This window comes from Equus caballus, chromosome 15 (genome assembly GCF_041296265.1).
Source record: "Equus caballus isolate H_3958 breed thoroughbred chromosome 15, TB-T2T, whole genome shotgun sequence".
NCBI classification, from domain to species: domain Eukaryota; kingdom Metazoa; phylum Chordata; class Mammalia; order Perissodactyla; family Equidae; genus Equus; species Equus caballus.
The window spans coordinates 13,227,995-13,246,706 of NC_091698.1; the positions used below are offsets into that span (position 1 = coordinate 13,227,995).

Here is an 18,712-nt window from a genome sequence, read left to right on the forward strand (position 1 = left end):
TTGTTTCAATACTGTTTTCACTTGCCTTGAAGAAGCTCTTTAATCTGATGAAGTCCCATTTGTTTATGCTTTCTATTGTTTCCCTTCTTTGAGAAGGCATGGTGTCCGAAACTATCCTTTTAATACTGATGTCAAAGAGTGTACTGCCTACGTTTTCTTCTAGAAGCCTTATGGTTTCAGGTCTCACCTTTAGGTCTTTAATCCATTTTGAGTTTATTTTGGTGAATGGTGAAAAAGAATGGTCAATTTTCATTCTTTTACATGTGGCTTTCCAGTTTTCCCAGCACCATTTGTTGAAAAGACTTTCTTTTCTCCATTGTATGTCCTCAGCTCCTTTGTCAAAGATAAGCTGTCCATAGATGTGTGGTTTTATTTCTGGGCTTTCAATTCTGTTCCATTGATCTGTGCACCTGTTTTTGTACCAGTACCATGCTGTTTTGATTACTGTAGCTTTGTAGTATGTTTTGAAGTCAGGGATTGTGATGCCTCCCGTTTTGTTCTTTTTTCTCAGGATTGCTGTAGCAATTCGGGGTCTTTTGTTGCCCCCTATGAATTTTAGGATTCTTTGTTTTAATTCTGTAAAGAATGTCATTGGGATTCTGATTGGGATGGCGTTGAATCTGTAGATTGCTTTAGGTAGAATGGACATTTTAACTATGTTTATTCTTCCAATCCATGTACATGGAATGTCTTTCCATCTCCTTTTGTCGTCATCCAATTCTCTCAGAAAGGCCTTGTAATTTTCATTATATAGGTCCTTCACTTCCTTAGTTAAATTTACCCCAAGGTATTTTATTCTTTTTGTTGCGATTGTGAATGGTATTGTATTCTTGAGTTCTTTTTCTGTTGGTTCATTACTGGAGTATAGAAATGCTACTGATTTATGCAAATTGATTTTATACCCTGCAACTTTGCTGTAGTTGTTGATTACTTCTAACAGTTTTCCAATGGATTCTTTGGGGTTTTCTATATATAAGATCATGTCGTCTGCAAACAGTGAGAGTTTCACTTCTTCCCTCCCTATTTGGATTCCTTTTATTCCTTTTTCTTGCCTGATTGCTCTGGCAAGGACCTCCAGTACTATGTTGAATAAGAGTGGTGATAGAGGGCATCCTTGTCTCGTTCCTGTTTTCAGGGGGATGGGGTTCAGTTTTTGCCCATTGAGTATGATGTTGGCTATGGGTTTGTCGTATATGTCCTTTATTATGTTGAGGTAGTTTCCTTCTATGCCCATTTTGTTCAGAGTTTTTATCATAAATGGCTGTTGGATCTTGTCAAATGCCTTCTCTGCATCTATTGAGATGATCATGTGGTGTTTATTCCTCAGTTTGTTGATGTGGCATATCACGTTGATTGATTTGTGGATGTTGAACCATCCCTGTGTCCCTGGTATGAATCCCACCTGATCCTGATGTATGATTCTTTTGATGAATTGCTGAATTCTGGTTGCCAAAATTTTGTTTAGAATTTTTGCATCTATGTTCATCAGTGATATTGGCCTGTAGTTCTCATTTTCGTGGTGTCCTTGTCAGGTTTTGGTATCAGCGTGATGTTGGCCTCATAGAATGTGTTAGGAAGTGTTCCATCTTCCCTAATTTTTTGGAATAGCTTGAAAAGGACAGGTATTAAATCCTCTCTGAAAGTTTGGTAGAATTCCCCAGGAAAGCCATCTGGTCCTGGGGTTTTATTCTTTGGGAGGTTTTGGATTGCTGTTTCAATCTCTTTCCTTGTGATTGGTCTGTTCAAATTGTCTGCCTCTTCTTGAGTGAGCTTTGGGAGATTGTAGGAGTCCAAGAATTTATCCATTTCCTCTAGGTTATCCATTCTGTTGGCGTATAGTTTTTTGTAGTATTCTCTTATAATCTGTTGTATTTCTGCAGAGTCTGTTGTTATTTCTCCTCTTTAATTTTTGATTTTGTTTATTTGAGCTTTCTCCCTTTTTTTCTTTGTAAGTCTGGCTGGTTTTGGGTCTTTTTCTTAACCTGTCCAGCCTCTCTGTCTTTTCATTGGTGCATTCAATCCATTTACATTTAGGATGATATGGATATTTAGGGACTTACTATTGCCATTTTATCTTTTGTTTTATGGTTGCTCTATATTTCCTTTGTTTCTTTTTCCTTGTGTTTCTCACTACAATTTCAGCTTGACGGTTTTTGGTGATGTGTTTTTCAGTTTCCTCTTTTTTTATGTTTCGTGACTCTGCCTTAATTTTTGTTTTGTGGTTACCATGAGGTTTGTATAAAAGGTCTCACAGATGAGATAGTTCTTTTTCTGCTGGTAGCATTTTTCCTTCATTTGACTAGGCAAGTTCTGTCCTTTTCTTCTTCCCTTGCTATTTTTGTTGTCAAAATTATTTCTTTCTTTATTGTGAATTTGTTACCAAATTGGAATGGTTAATGTTATTTTTAATGCTTTCTTTCCCTTTAACCTTTGCATCACAATTGTTTACTAACATGTTCTGATACAGAGTTGCAGTTTTCTGATATTATCTATTTATCAACTTGTTTAAAGCTTTGTATCCTTTGCCTTTTCATTTCAGACAGGAGAGCTCTTTTTGACATTTCTTATAAGGCAGGTCTAGTGGCGATGGACTCCCTCAGTTTTTATTTGTTCCTCACACTTTATTTCTCAGCTGCAGCAGTGGACCCCCAGCTGTCGCAGCACCCAAGGGCACAGAGCTGATTATTACAGTGTTGATTAATACAGTCCCTAAGTAGCTCTTGAATACTTGTACTTTTCTGCATCCTTTCTGAAACCACCCTAGTCAAAGTAAGCAACTAAGTAACTGGATGACTTTAATGACCTCATGTCTCTGATCCTCAATTTCTTGGTTTGTGAAATGAGGCAGTTAGAAGGAACACCAAGTTTCTTCCTTCTCTTTCTTCTGTGATTATCAGAATCTACAACTATGGAGAGACTCAGGGAAAAATCAATTCCAGTGCTTTGGGAAACCATCTCACTTTCTCCATTTAAATTAACTCTTGGGGTGACTGAGATTGTGCCTCATATCCTCTCATAGCACTGCTCTTAAGGACAGTCTCAGAATCTTCAAGACAACTTAAAAGAAGGCCCTTTCTCTTAAATAGGAATCTGCCTTATGCCATGTTTTGAGCTGTAGAAAATATTTTAGAATGAGATTCTAGTGTTGGTAGCAAATTTATCTACATTGTTAATTCATCTGAAAGCTCCTATTCTTGAAAATGTCCCATGTGGAGGTAGAGAAGTTCCATGCAAAGGTTTAGTCCATTTTTCTTGACAATCTCTTGAGTGTATGTTAAAAACCTGGATAACAGGATAATGTTAATGGAGATTGGGGGGAGGGACAGTGATGAATGAGTTTGGTTGACTTTCAGCAGTAGTAAGGTCAAAATGAAAGCATTATAAAAGAAGAGTAGAGATTTAGGTCAGGGCTTTCTATGAAAAACAAGTAAAAACCATAAGCAGATGGAAAAAGTTTAAGTGACACAGTATGGCAGATTCCACTGATGAGTTTAATAGGCAGCCATTTTAGTGGCAGAGAGAGTAGACTGAAAAGTGAGGAGAAGTTTGGAAAATTCAAGGGACAAGAACCAGAAAAGCAAGGGGTCCCATCCTGCCCTGAGGATTCTTTTGCTCTGAAGTGTGTTAGCCCAGCTGAGGGAAGACCTGGGGAGGATGTTGTAGATCCTCTAAAAGGGGCATCCATCAGCTGCAGGACGATGTGCCATCTCTCCCCAAAGCTCATTAGCAGATTGGAAGTGGGATGCTGCATTACTCTGATTAGCATTAATTTTATAATTCTAGGCATAGAACTTTCCTCCACCTGAGTCAGCCTTCACACAAAAACACAGACTCACATGGTGTGGATAAAACACAAGTAACCTTACTGCTGCTTCCCATCTTCCAAGGACCCAGTGGGAAGGAAAACGTGGTTCCCTAGCAAAGAGGGGAGTTAAGGGCTGGACTTTTCCAGCTCTCCAAGCTGGGTGCAGGTCCCACAAATCGGGGAGAAGTGCAATGCCATCTTTCTGGCAGACCAAGACTTTGGGAAAACTGGGTCCTTCTGATCTGGTTAGGGAAGACGCGGTACTTCCAACAGCCACTGCAGCAGGGCAACGGCAGCATTACAAGTGAGATGAGGAACGTTACCTCAGAGCCTCCCAGGGAGAGAGCATTTAGGCCCCTACCGTTTATTGGGATAACTTGTTCCTGGCCCTTTGGAGAATACCCAGTCATCCCAGGGCTAGACTTCTCAGGAAAAGTAACTTGCCAGTCCCTTTAAAATTTGCAACTCAAACCTATCTACACTTTTATTTGTTACATATATTGTTGGGGCTTCATTTCAAACTGCTATATTACAATACTGTTTCCGATAACTTTAAATCCATGGCAGTGACTTTCAAATTCTTTTGATGGCAACTCACAAAATAAATCTATAAATTATTTTTTATCGTAAATCAGTATATATGCACACACACCAAAAGAATATAAAAATTTTATGAAACTGTTCTTACCTTTTTACGTGTAATACACTCTAATATTATCTATTCCATTTTGTTTCATTGTTTTTTAAGTGCTTGTCACAACCTCTAGAATTATTTCATAATCCACTAGTGGGCCAGGACCTGCAGTTTGAAAAACACTATTTTAAAATTATTGGTTCCAGGTACCCTAGCTGGTAGTCTGGTATCCAGATTTTTAAAAGGCTTATTAAAATGCATCATCAAAAAGCAATATTTGCTAAAGGACCCTCAGTCTCTATAAAGAGCACTGTCTTGGGGATTCCAACCATAAGTTACCAGATAAATAACCAGCTTTCCTTTGCAGATCTGAGATGTGAGCTCAACACCAAGTAAAAATGACATAAAATCAGAACAAAGTTGGAAAAGGAGGACCACCTCCAAGTGCAGTATGTGGTCCTTCTGGGAAACATGCAGCAGCCTAGAGTGAGTTGAGGGGGACAAAACAGAAAAGAAACTTTAATGGAGAAAAAATCAAGCTTGTAACTTCTGTCTCCAGGCTTCACAAGGTGCACTGGTACTTCCAACCCTGAGAGACAGAGTGATGTTCAGCATGACTCCATAATCCTGTGGCCTTGAGAACCTCAGCAGACATCAGTTAACTCATTTAAGGATAACTGCAAATTAAATTAGTTCATCCTAATTACGCAAAAATGGTAAATTCAAATAAGCAAGGTAATTCAATTCTGAATTAAAAATTTTTTCAATCACTTGACATCTCAAATCAAAGCAAATGGGTAATGTTACCAATTATATCAATTCGACTCTATATTTCAATACATAAATATATGATGAACAATTAAAATTCTTATGTGATATGCATTTAACTTGTTAACATTTATGCTACAGTAGGGAACCACACTCGAGAAACAGGGTCATGTCCTTGAAAACCAAAGACGGTTATCACAAAAGAGCCTTTGTAAGAATCCAGCAACAGAATGAGTCCCCAAAATCTATTAAGTAAACTATCCCACAGGAAAAGTGAGGCAGATCACACTAGTAAAGGCAACACTATGGAAGCTTATGAAATAGTTGTCAAGGGAAATACTTGATACATAATAAAAATATTTAGTTTTAGGAAGCAGTATGATAGGCTCTGATATGGTTGCACTTATGAGTACAGGACTTTCATAGGAAGGAAAGAAATGGAAATTCACTGAATGTCTGTGTTTTGTCATGCATCACTAAATACCTTCGATTACATTATAGCATTGGAAACTAGGAAGCAGAAATGTTAAATAACTTGTTGTAGGCCACACAGTAATAAATGACAGAACTAGGACTTAAACTCCATCTTCTAATTACACATCCGTTATTCTTGTCACATCAATACCACTTTATCCTGAGCTAGTACTCAAAATATGATAGTGCTTAAACTATTTGCTTAAGCATTTCTTAGGATTTCTGATCAAGGTCAATTCAAATTCCAATTTCAAGGCTAATGAATAAGAAAGTGACCTTTAAAAGGAAAAAAATACGTAAAAAATATACATGCATTCCGGGTGGCATTATGAATCTTCAAACTTTCGATATTCTTTGTATCTCGTGTAAGGATGAAAAAAGTTATCTATTGCTGTATAACAAACCACAACAAAGTGGAGTAGCTTGAAACAGTAACTTATTCTTGTCTCTTATTGTTCTGTGCATTGGCTGGGATTCGCTGGGCAGTTCTTGCTTGGGGTTTCCTAGGAAGTACAGTCAGATGTCATCTTGGGCTGAAATCCTCTTTGCCTCTATTGTGCTGGATGTCAAGATGGTTCATTTCTGTGTTTGCTGAGGATGCTGGCTGTTATCTTATTCGGGGCTGCCAACTGGAGGGCCTGCATGTGGCCTCTTCATGTGACTTGGGCATCTCTCATAGTGGTGGCTGGGTTCCAAAAGAAAGCATCCCGAGAGGAAATATTCCAAAAGACCAGGCTTCTTACAGCCTAGCCTCAGAAGTCCCAGAAAGTCACCTCCACAGCATCTTATTTGTTGAGCCAGTCACTGAGGCCTAGGGGGAGGGATGTAGACTCCATCTTTTGATGTGAGAAGCAGCAGGCAATAAGGGAGGGAGGGAGACTGCCCATCTCACCTTAGTCTTTAGCCTCCCATCTGGCATCTCTACTTTACCCAACTGAGTTAGAAGGGGAAATAGATGATACAACTACAATAACACAAATTATTGTGTGGTGTTTTCTCTCTCTCTTTGGCACTCTCTCTTTCTCTGGAAACACAGCACTTCTTGAATGAATGGATAAATGAGTCTCTCCCTTTTCCTCTCTACTCCTTTTTTGCCTCCTCACCTTTCTTTTCTTCTTTTTAACTGCAGATGAAAGGTTAAAAAAAATGTTTTAAGCAGCAACATACTCTAATTAGTAAATCTTATAGTTAGTTTCTACTCAGATCTCCCATTTGATGTCTACCTGCCTGATTCAGTCATCGTCCTATCAGGGAAGGCGATAAGAATGCAAGCAAAGGAGAGAAGAGAGGGAAAAATGGGAAAGCAAAAGTAGATTATCAAGGGAAGAAGGAAAATATAAATGGGAAAGGAAATAAATCAGGAGCACTGAACACCGTTAAGCCCAAATGGCTGAAAAGACAAAGGGAAAGAAGCAAATTTTTCCCTTATGATGCTGCATCCATCCTTCCTTCCTTTCCAATCCATGGCCGCCATCGCCAGTCTAGTCTAACCTTATTTCTTAATGCCTGAATTTTTGCTATATCATCTTACCTAATCTCCCTGCCTAGTTTTTACCCCTTAGAAATCACCAAAAATGGGGCCAGCCCGGTGGTGTAGAGGTTAAGTTTGTGTGCTCCTCTTTGGCGGCCTGGGGTTTGTACGTTCCCATTCTGGCACAGACCTATACACTGCTTATCAGGCCATGCTGTGGCAGGCGAGCCACGGATGAAATGGAGGAAGATGGGCATGAATGTTAGTGCAGGGCCAATCTTCCTCCAAGAAAAGAGAAAGAAATAAAATAAAATAGATCATCAAAAACACTCCTTTCCTCCTGCTGCTCTCAATTACGAAAAAAGAAAAGAGAACACTAAATGACTTCTGAAGGATTAAGTCCAATATAAACATTTTAAGAATTTTCATAATCTGACCTGACTTTCCTTGCCATTCTTGTTTCTCAAGTCTCCCATATGTGAAACTCTTTACTCAGCCAGAGCACTCTACTCAATGTATCCAAATACACAGAAAAATGAGACTAGATCTCACTATTACATCATGAAAAATACAAAACCTGAATCAAGGAAAATAACAGACAACAAAAATATTACATTACAGAAAGCAGTGTGGTGACATTATAAGCTTATAATTATAGCGGTTATGGTCCAGCTCACTTCTCACGAATACAGCCTTCTCCTTTTGTCTTCTGTCCTTTGCTCTAAGGATCCTATCACCAGGAGCATTCCCCGCCGCTCTCTGCCTTCCTAAATCCTGTCTCGTCAGGACCCACAACATTAACTGACTAATTTGGAAGAAGTGTGATTAACAGAATTATTCTGGACCTGAAGTCCCTTGTTAACACTACAGCATCAGATTTGATTCTCGATGGACACCAAGTCACTCAAATTCCATCTCAGTTTTTACTCTGTAGATTTGTTCAGTATACGGTTGATTAAAGGACCATTCACCCCAGTTTGGTAGATAATTCAACCAGCCTCCAATCCAAAGTTTGTATAACTTTGATTTGTAGTAATTACAAACAGTAATTACAGAAACAGTTAAAACATTCATTGCTAATATTGTAACTCTTTGGGAACCTCATATAAATGCAGTTTTAAAAAAACAGGATATTTGAAGATAGTAACATACACCATGATTAACAAGATTTTGTGGTGAGAGTAGTTTATTGTCAGGTATAATTAAAGCTGTAGATGCTATTCTGAAAGTACAGACTTTAGGGGGCAAGGGAAGAGAGTTTTTGAAGCAAAGTACAAATTAGGAATAATTACAATGATGGTTATGGAATGTCAACATCCATTTCATCATGATGAGCTCAATCTCCTTCAAAATTCACTTGAGTCCGGGAAAGCATTAGTGTAAGACAAAAGGCAGCTTTGGGAAAAATACCTTTGAAGTATTAAGGAGTAGAGTGATTGGCAGTCAGCAAACATAAAAATGGACGAAAGAGTAAATGTCTTGATCACCCACGGAAAGCGTACACTTCAAGTATCTTATTAAAAAACCAGTTTTCTTTTTCATGTCCAATGTTGAATGCACCTGCAATTGTTGTTTTTTAATCTATTTTGATCCCCAAACTGGATATAACTAAATGTTTTATGGGAGTTTATAAAGGTGATGAAATTATAAAGAAAAGTAAGTGAAAGATTATCAGACAGGAGAGTGGAGGCTTCTGGGGTGATATCAACATTGTATGATTTGACATGAGTGGTGGGTCTGTGGGTGCTCACTTCATTCTCCTTGTTTATGGTTTATGCGTGTTGCTGTTTACAAAGCAGTTATGTACAAAATCCGCTGACACTAATACCTTCGACGGTTCATTAGCCCAAGGGTGTCTGTTATGCTTTAACCAGGGCTTTGCTCACGTTCCCTTTTGCCCACATGAAGCCAGTTGTGCATTAAGAGATGACACAAACATGTCTTGAAACAAGAGATTTCTTCTTGTTTTCTAGAAGAAATAGCGAAGCTGGTCTAGCGCTTGGTGATATTTCCAAACAGTCCTTTTGTGAATGGCCATGAGAAGATGTCCTTCTTCAGCCAAGGATGAAGTCTTATACTTGGTATTATTTAAAGTACCTGATGCCATGCTACACAACTAGTGTGTGTGCATCCATTCATCTGACAGATATTTATTGACTCACCTACCAGCTGACTCCCTGGGAAGCCAGAGCAGTCTGCCAACAAATATGGTTAATTGGGATTTGATAAGTGCTATAAAGACACCGGAGATTCAGCAGTTTCTCCCAGCTATCGAACTTATTTTGGCTAATGGATATCACTCTCACTCCCATTTCAATCTTACAAAGGGATGCTAGAAGAGGATTGACCAGTCAGAAGGTGGAAACTTAAGAAAAATTGAAAGTCAGAGACGGGAGGGAATGAAAGCAGCAGAGGAAGAAAGAGGCAGAGACTGGACGGCCAGCAAGGCCTCAGTGCCCTGCACAGTTTCAGCTGAGCCAGATATTCTTCCTGTTTCCTTGCTTGATCTTTGCTTGATCCTCCCTCTTGCCGACGCCCTCACCTGGAGGAGTGAAGCCCAGCACAGATGCCACTGAGACAGGTCAAAGCCAGGGAAAGGTCCTGGGATCAAAACTTGGCTAAGTATGATCCAAACTTCCAAGCAGTCAGAAGTAGAAAGAGCCAGAAGATAAACCTAACCCATTTTTGAAGGGGTGCCAAAGGTGAAAAGCAGGAAAACCAAAATTACTCATCAAGTCTAAAGGGGGAGCACAGAGCCAGAAGCTGAGAGGAGAAGAGGAGTCAAGCAAGTCAGTGCCAGGTAAAAACAGAAATAGAGAGTTGAAAAAAAAAAAAAAAAGCAAAGCGAAATGAAGGGTCCAAGACAATAATTGGGAGCATTCCTTGGGGTTTGATAATGGATTTTATGGGTTAGCTTAAGTTAAAAGCAAAAGATGTGAGCGGGTACCTTCCTTCCTTCTGACATTATCTCCCACCTTATCAACAGTCCATTGTTACCAAGGCATTAACAACACTTACCCAACAAAGTCTAGAAGCCCTTTGGGCAGTCTTGCTAAAAACCATCTTAGTCTAGACTGATTTGGCCTTGAGGATGACCACATCTCCTCAGGACAGTTCTCCCTGGATTCCTTCATTGGCTGTTTTGGGAAATGACGCACTTGGACAAATGGTCTACCTAAATGAATGATTCAGGTCTGAGCAGCATGAGACACTGGCAGATAGGAATGCCTCCCTTAGCAGCAGGAAATTCAGCACTTACCACGTCCCATGCGGCATGCTCTCCCAGAATACTTTTAATATGATATCCCAGTGTATTTAACATTTTAAAATTACTCCGTTTGGTTAAAATCAATTAGGTTTTTTGAGGATCTTGGTCTTTCTCCAGCCCAGTTTAAACCATAATTTCCTGAAGACTAGGATTATCTCGCCATGTTCTTTTTCACATCCCTGTCATTTCTAGTCAAGCCTCAAAACGTGAAGTCTGCACTGTGGGTTCATAGCACCTCAGAGATCATCTCGATTCTCCCCATCCCACTGTGGGAAATTGACCTCAGTCAACGTGGAGTAGAGTGTTTAGTCTCAGCCTTAAAATAAGTGTTTCCTTTTTTATTGTCTTTTCTTCCTGTCTGCTTTTCAGAGTAGAAGCAACAGTAATTTAAACTTTTCTACTATGTGACCTACACTCCACAGGTACCTTATAATAGCTGAGCCAGGGCTTAACAAAGGAGTTGGGTGTGTGTGGTATTTGTGTGAGCATGTGCTTGTGTGTGTGTGTGTGTGTGTGTGTGAGTGTCACAATCTGATTGCCGATGTGGGATGGGAGATGGGAAAGAATGTTTAGGCACTTGTGTATTTATATCAAAGAGATGGTAGGACCCACAAAAAAGAATTCATTTTTTGTGATGTTAATGTTATATTTTGGGGGGAGGTTTTGGGGGAGGAAGATTTGCTTCTAAGGGGTGGACTCATATCTCTGTGTGGGGAGGCTCAGTTTTAACGACAACTGAAGTCTCTCCTGGCGTTGGGATATTTCATTCTCGTAGGGAGAAATGCAATGCTCATCCCTCCTCCCTCACACCCCCCCCCACCACTTCCTTGCTGCCCTTCCAAGGTAGGGCCCTTGGTGCTGGCTGCTCAGTCCTCCCCGAGCGGTGGCTTTCCAAGGCCAAGAGGGCCAGAGAGGGCTGCTGCCAGAGATGCTTCTGTTCTGGCTCCTTCTCACTCCCCTTCCTGTCTGCTGGGGCTTTTGGTGGCAGCACCTAGTCCTGATGGGGTTAGAGTACCACCCTGGAGTGGATGGTGTGTGCACCAGCAAGCATCCAGTCAATTCATGAGTTATCCTCTGCGTGAGCTGGGCTGTGATGTGCCGTTATCTTCCTGCTCCCATTGTACACTTCACACACCAGCTTTCTCTCCAGACAGTTGTTTGATCACTAACTACTTCGAATATCATGACCATAGGCTCATTTATTTTTTTCTGTTTTAAAGGATGGTGCTGGTGTGCACAGGGAGCAGCCACGTCAATTCACACATTTGCCAAGGTATCCGATTGTGAGCTGCCTATCAAGGTGCTGACTTTAATAAAAGCTTATTACCGTGAGCATTATTTAGCATTTATGTGGCTCCTCACAATTGTTTACCCATTATTTCTCAGCGCTCCCCTGTCCAGGTGATCAGTGTTAGCAACTCACATTGTAGAGGCAATAAATCCGGGGTCCTGGAGAGGTTTTAGTAATATCCCCAAAAGGACACAAAGTGAATAACCACAGAACAGTGACTTTCCTGGAACCCCTTGAAACTGGCCTGGACCCCTCTCCCTCTAGCATACTTGGCGAGTTCACTCATTCCATCATCTGGTTTGCAGACCTGAACAGGGTGGGCTCTTCTCTTCTCGCAGATTGCAGCTCAGATACCCTGAGGCCTTCCCTGGTGACCTTATCTACAACAGCATCCCCTCCCCAAGGCTCTATCACATTCCTGTGTTTATGGACTCCACAGAGCTTAGTGCCACCTGAAGTTATCTGTTTATGTGAAGTTGTGTGTCTTTGTGTTTGTTGTCTGTCTGCACCATTCAGGAAGGTCATCACTATGAAAATAGCAGTCTTGCCTGGGTTGTTCATTGCTGTGTCCATCCTCTTTGTTGAAAGCACCTGTCATTACAGTAGGCACTCAATAATGCTTGTTGAGAGAATGACAAAGACAGACCCTGTAAATACTGTTACTCACACGTCATTTTCTTTGCCTTTTCATCTCTTTCTGGATTTTCTGGCCATAGTCACACATACAGTCAGTTATTCTCAATTACGCTGGAGCTAATGATCCAGGCTGTGGATGGCCCAGGTCCTTGGCTTCCTTCCCTCTCTGGCTTCCTCTCCTCTGGAGATTCCTCCAGATCTTTCGGTCTTTTCTGGCCTTAGTTGAGAGGGGTCGAGAGGAGAGTAGGGCAATGAAAGTCCTATTAGACAATTTTGCAAGTTCTAATAGCTTTTGACAGGTACAAAGTTGAAATTATTGATCTTAAGATTTATTTTTTACCTTATTTGTGGATTTAAAAAAATGCCTCTGTTTTATATATGCAGTACAGTGAAAAGTGCTTTGAAGAAGTTAAAAGCACTGTATAAATGTAAGAGAGAATTATGTATGCATGTAGTCCCATTAACCTTGGTAATTGAGACTTGGTTGTAGATTTAAAATATAATTAGTTTTGATAGAACAGTAGCTCACACTTTTCTAATGGGTAGAGCCAGACAAGGCTTAGAAAACATGCCTTTGGTAGATTTTATTTTTGAGCCCTCACATCAAGACAAAGCTTACAATCCTTTCAGAGGCTAAAAGGGTGGCAGTAGTGGTGATTTCTCATCAACAAGTCAGAATGGGCAAATGGTCTTAAATGATTGAATTTTCTTCTTCAAATTTCAGGACAATGAGAATACAGTTTCCTCCGAAAAAATCTTAGGCTGATCTTGGAAGAAAGACCCCCTGGATCATCTAAAAATAAAGTTTTCTATTTAAAGGTTGGTTTTAATGCTCGTTATAGCCCTATGTGCTACCAGAAAATGGTTTGCCTTTTTGTTTTAAACATAAGGAATCAATGTAATGCCTTATGCCTGATAACCTGTGCTGTTGTATTTGGTCCTCCCTACAACTCTGTCCATAGATATTATTGTTGCGACTTGATAGATGAAAAAACGGAAGCAAAACCATTAAGTGCCTTCCCCACGGTCTTAAAAGAAGTCACCAAGAAGGTGGTGTGGCTCAAGTCTCCTGACTCCAGTTTACTATTCCCCACAATAATGTTGGAAAACCACATTGGAACTGGAAGACTCATTCCAAGTACTGCTGTCACACCAGCAAGCTTCAAAGGTCAGGCAGATATTTTACTTTACGGTTAAATTGGCCACGTTTGCTCAGTGTGTACTATATCCCAGGCCCTGTGCTTTGCCCTGGGAGGATTCAGAGAAAATAAAAGACGGATTAGATTTTCCTGGCTCTTACAAGCTGGTGGGAATGGGAGACACATACATACAAACATGGAAGGGCAAGGGGGACAGTGCACTAAGAGAGATACACAGCTCTGTGGGAGCAGGGGAGGAGCAGTCTCTGAACACGTTCCAGGAAAGGGGTCACCTTCCATGCCAAGATGAACTTTGCATGAATAAAGATTTAAGTGAGGACAGATTGAGAAGAGTGAAGAGGGGAATGGGGTGTCGACCAAATTTCATCCACCTGCAATTTTACCTACTCAAATTTTATCTACCACGGCAAGAAGTTAGTGTCTAATATTTTAAAATTACTTTTAAATACAAGTATTTGCATATTAGTTATATAAATAGAGGTAAACACCAGAACAACTATGATAGAAACGGCTCAAGTGGTTTCCATGGGGAATGGAACTGGGGGGATAGGAAGGATTGGGGTTGTGAGGTTGGGGAGGGCCTGCCGTGGTTCTTTATAAAGCCTTCAGTACTATTTGGTTTTGAAGGCACAGGTATGGATTCCTTAGATAAATATTAATTTTTCAGTGAGCCTTAAAGAATGAGTAAGCTTTCTCCCAGGAGAGGGAGGAGGTGGGTATTTCTAGCAGAGGACCCGACATTAACAGAGAGAGGTGGCAGGAGAGCAGAGGGAAGAGCAGGTAACCCATTAGGATGACTGTGGAACACACCTCCCTGCGTGGGGACACATGAGCTGGTGCTTGATTGCAGAAGGCCTTGGATAGAAGGGCGCGCACAGACACACACACACACTCATGTGGTTGTCGGCAGGAAAGCAATAAAGGGTATTGGGCAAAGGGGTGATATGCTCAGAACTGAGCTTTACGTACAGCAGTGGTTCTCACCTTGGAGATTACCTTCCTTGTTAAAATTGCTGGGCCCCACATCAAAGTTTCTTCTTGAGTAGGTCCAGAGTGAGGCCCGAGAATCTGCATTTCTAATAAGTTCCCAGGCAATGCTAATGCTGCTGGTCTGGGAACCACAATTTGAGAAGCAATAATAGAGTAATCTAGCAATGAGGAGAAGTCGAGACTAGAGTAGTGGGAGAATGACGGTCAAGGGACTGTTCCACTAGGACAGAGCAGAAGGAATGGGGCCCTGATGGGGAGTGATGGTGAGAAAGTCCAGAACAGCAATCAGGAGAACAGACTGACTGCTTCAAAGGATAGAGGACCATTGGGCCATGTTCTGGGTCACACCAAATCACAAATCACTGTTAAATCTCCAGTGCTTGGGTCAAGTATGCCAAGAAGCACCTGAAATTCATTTTTAAAGCAGCAATCCTGTCTAGAAATTAAGCTGTGAGTTTTACCTTACTTTCCCTTTCTTCCCCATCTCTAACCTCATTCTAGTGCAATTTAGGTTACAACAGCATCTTCCAGGGAGAGCATTCATATCTGCACGTGGTCAGAAAGTGTATCTGCCTGTCTATATAAAATAGTACTATAGCTGGTTTCCTTATTATTTCATGTTAGAACATCCCTGTAGCTAAATGGTGTTCAAAGTAAACATGGAGAACAGAAAGCATCCATCTCTACCTAGTGGGGCAAAAAATGACTGAATTCCCATACCATATAAATACCCCATGAAAACACAGAGGAATCCTTGATCCACCCAGCGTTCACTGAGTATCTGCCTCGTGGCAAGCACTGCGGATGTGCTTGGATACAAAGATAAATAAAACCTGGGCCCACTCCCAGCAGTTCAACATGTAGCAGTCTTTGTCCCATGCTCTTAAATCTTGCTAAGGATTGGGTTTTGTTTGTAATAGAAATTCTAAAGCAGGGACAGAAGAAGTTATCTTTCCTAAATTGCCCACCTCTGTTGTCTAATTATTCCACTGAGGAAAACACTTGGTCCTGGGTTACTTCGCTGAGCTCAGATATGTTTTGCTGACACACAGAGTCTGGGCAGCATCCAGCCCCCCGTTTACTCCCTGGTCTTTAAGTCTAGTAAGTATTTTATCATTTACACCTTTCGATGTCCAAAGAGAGTGCCGCTCGGGGTTTAAAACATGCAATTTCCTTTACTACCTCCCCAAATAACGGGGTCATTTCAGGACCAGGACAGTTTGGCACTGGGACGTGTTTCCCAGAAGTGCTAATAGTTCGAGAGAGGAGCAAGTGTCTTCACATCTGCAGGTCTGGGTGCCGAACTTTCTACTGTCGGTGAGAATCATGTCCCAGTGAAAATGTAGAAGTGAACCAACCCTCAAAGGGATAAGGTGACAGGGAGTGGTGTTTACTTGAGTCAGAGAGTAACTGAAAATGACTTCTGCAGCTGGAATAAAACAAAGGGTTGAAGGTCAACTTCCTCTTTGATTTTGGCTAGTCAGCAGTTCAAGCAGCCTTTTCAAATGTTTCGTGTCTGCTGACTTGTCCAACTCTATAAAAGACCCCACATCTTGCACCAACCTGTACCTCTTGGGCACTGGAGTGAAACAAAAGGAAAAGTGTTCCGTCTTATTAGAATTAATGAAGTCATGCCACTCACATCCGTCCACGTTACTCCACTTTGGTCACCACCATTGTGGTCCATGCTGACATCATTTCTCTCGTAGATTACTGCAGTGGCCTTCTCACTGGTCTCTCACATCCTGTTTACCCCATCCAAAGCATTCTTCACATTAAATCACTGTAATTCATTAATTCACAGTATTAATTCACAGTAATCTTTTGGAAACTCAAATAATACAACTTAAATCTGAATACCCTACACATATAATTAATAAATCCTAACTTAAAAATTTCCCCTGGCTCCCCATTACTCCAAAGACTTAACTAGTTGATTTGGCCCAGAGAACTCTGGTTAATCTGTGCCTCCCACGCTTTTCCCTCTTCTTGTTGCATCACATTCCTCCCTCCTCACTCTCTCTGCTCTCATCACCCAGATTCCTCTGCCTGGAACACTTCTCCCTCCCTGCTTTGCCAAGTTGTCTCCTACTCACCTTTTACCTCTTAAGCCTTATCAGCTCCTGAGGGATGGGTGAGGAAGACCCTCTTCTCCTTGGTTAGGCCAAATCCCCATGTTTTAAACTCCCTTGGCACCGACAACCAGCTCATGAACCCTTCATAGAATGTAACATGGGACATTTACACAATCTTGTATGATTAATTTCTGCCTGATCTCCCCTCTAGACTGTAAGATCCATGAAGGCAGAGACTCTACCTTTTTGCTTACCATTGTATTCCAGAGCCTGGCATAGTGTCTGGCACATGTTAGGTACTAAATAAATTCATTCTGAAGGAAGGAAGAATGAATGAGTGGTAAATTGATACTTCTAAAATAATAAAGAGGAGGCCTAGCATTTTAAATGAGTGATAATAATGGGTAGCACATATTAAACTTCTAGTGTTAGGTAAACACTGTTCAAAACTCTTTACTCATTCATTCCAGTTCCGAGGACCAACCCTATCAGTACACGTCAGTATCTGCGCATAATAGATGAGATCTGAGACTCAAGGCTACTTGTGCAAGGCCAGGCAGCCAGTGTAAGGTGAAGCCTTAACAGTTGTCAATATTGTTACTCTATTTATTACTATTCTCACCTTGGTGGAGTTCCTAAGAGTGCCATCGTCAAAGGGGGTGGTGTTGGGCAGGCACAGCCCTGCCCCCAGGCCTCTGAGCGCCTTCTAAGGCTGGGCCTGGAGTGAGAGTTTGGGGGCCCAGGTGCTGTGAGGGCCTGCCCACCGTAATGGAAATGGCAGATGGAGGAAAGGATCCTTCAGGCTGGGCAGTGGGGAAGGTCACTCAGGCATCCAGAAACCTTCCTCAGAACCTGTCTTTGAATTAAATCTCAACTCATATCTTCCAGAAGCCTGAGGTGAGATGTCTGGCCATGTTGCTGGTGCCGTCGCCCTCAAGAAGCCAAACAGGCTCTCAGAGTCTCTCAGGCCCTGCCCCAAGACGTGGCCCCGCCCCAGAGCATGCTGGGCAGGACCTCCCCATAATTCCCTCCCATTGCCAATGTCTTCCTCCGGAGCATTCTGAGCTCTGCTTGGTGTTTCCAGCTGTGATGAGGTAAATGTAGTCTTGGTCCTCTGGAAAAGTAGATAATTAAGGCAGATAGTCCACACATGTGAAAGTGTTGGGACTTGGAAAGGGCGGGCAGATCCCAGGTGGGGAGGATTAAGGAAAGCATTGAGGGAAACCTTTCAGTATGGTGGGAAGGAAGGAGGAAAGAAGAGATGGAGGATCTCATTTTGGTTTTGGTTTTGTTTTGTTTTGACGTTTTTATGAAGAAAAGTTCCCATCTGATGACTTCTCTGTTTCCCTCTGGTGGTCCAGCACATATGATCAATGAGCGAGGAGTGTGGACAAGGTGTAGGAAAGTGAAATTGTTTTGAGATCTTAGGCAAGCGAGTTGACTGAGAAAACAATCACAGAAGCTCCCCCGAGACAGGGCCTCTGTTTGTTGCCTCCACTGGGTGTCCCAAGTGCTTGGAAGAGCGTCTGGCACATGGTAACACAGGAGGAATGACTGGATTCTGAGGCAGTGGTGGAGCTGAGCAACAAATATAGAACAGAAGTTTATGGGGCACAAACACACTTGTGTGATTTTATCCAAGAGGAAGCAGGCCCTTATTTGAAGGCAGTTCTAAAAAAGGCAGAGTTGGATTTTGCTAGACAGGACGAATGAAAGAAGGGGGTAGGCTGTTTAGAGCAGAGCAGTATGTTTAGGTTTAGGATTAAGTGATGCCCCATGAAGTTTTCCTTGGAGAGGGAGGAAATGAAGACAAAGATTGTCAGGTGAGCAGGAGAAAGTATAGAGTGGCTTGTAGTTCCTGAATAGGTTGAGGAATTAGCATGCTGAGGGCATAGGCTGAGAGGATAAAGGGTGGAATGTCAGACGGTATTTTTTCAGAACACACAAGTGTTGCTGGTGATAAGTTCTAGGCTATGGCCATAACTGAACTGGAATGAAGGTAAAGGACTCTAAAATGAGAAGGAGCAGACAGTGAGAGATCAGATCATTGGATGGTCTATCCGCATGGATGTTGGGGCCTCTGATTGATTCCTTCCACTTTGAGTTCCTTTCCTGTCCTCCACAGAATTGGCATTTCCTC

General features: G+C 41.6%; 1 protein-coding gene across 49 annotated transcripts in view; it reads left to right on the forward strand.

Annotated features, from left to right (window-relative positions):
• Positions 1-18,712, forward strand: part of LOC138917619 (ral guanine nucleotide dissociation stimulator-like) — a 93,391-nt gene that overhangs the window by 10,363 nt on the left and 64,316 nt on the right. For 9 of the 49 annotated variants that reach the window (XR_011425841.1, XR_011425845.1, XR_011425843.1 and 6 more), the window contains one exon: positions 13,072-13,166. The exons of 9 other annotated variants lie outside the window; for them this stretch is intronic. The gene's annotated coding sequence lies outside the window, so the exon portion shown is untranslated. Of the gene's footprint in view, positions 1-4,998; positions 5,175-9,125; positions 9,953-11,640; positions 11,694-13,071; positions 13,167-13,309; positions 13,516-17,460; positions 17,667-18,712 lie in introns of all 49 variants that reach the window. 31 more of the 49 variants (XR_011425839.1, XM_070234863.1, XM_070234858.1 and 28 more) reach the window with 12 other exon arrangements.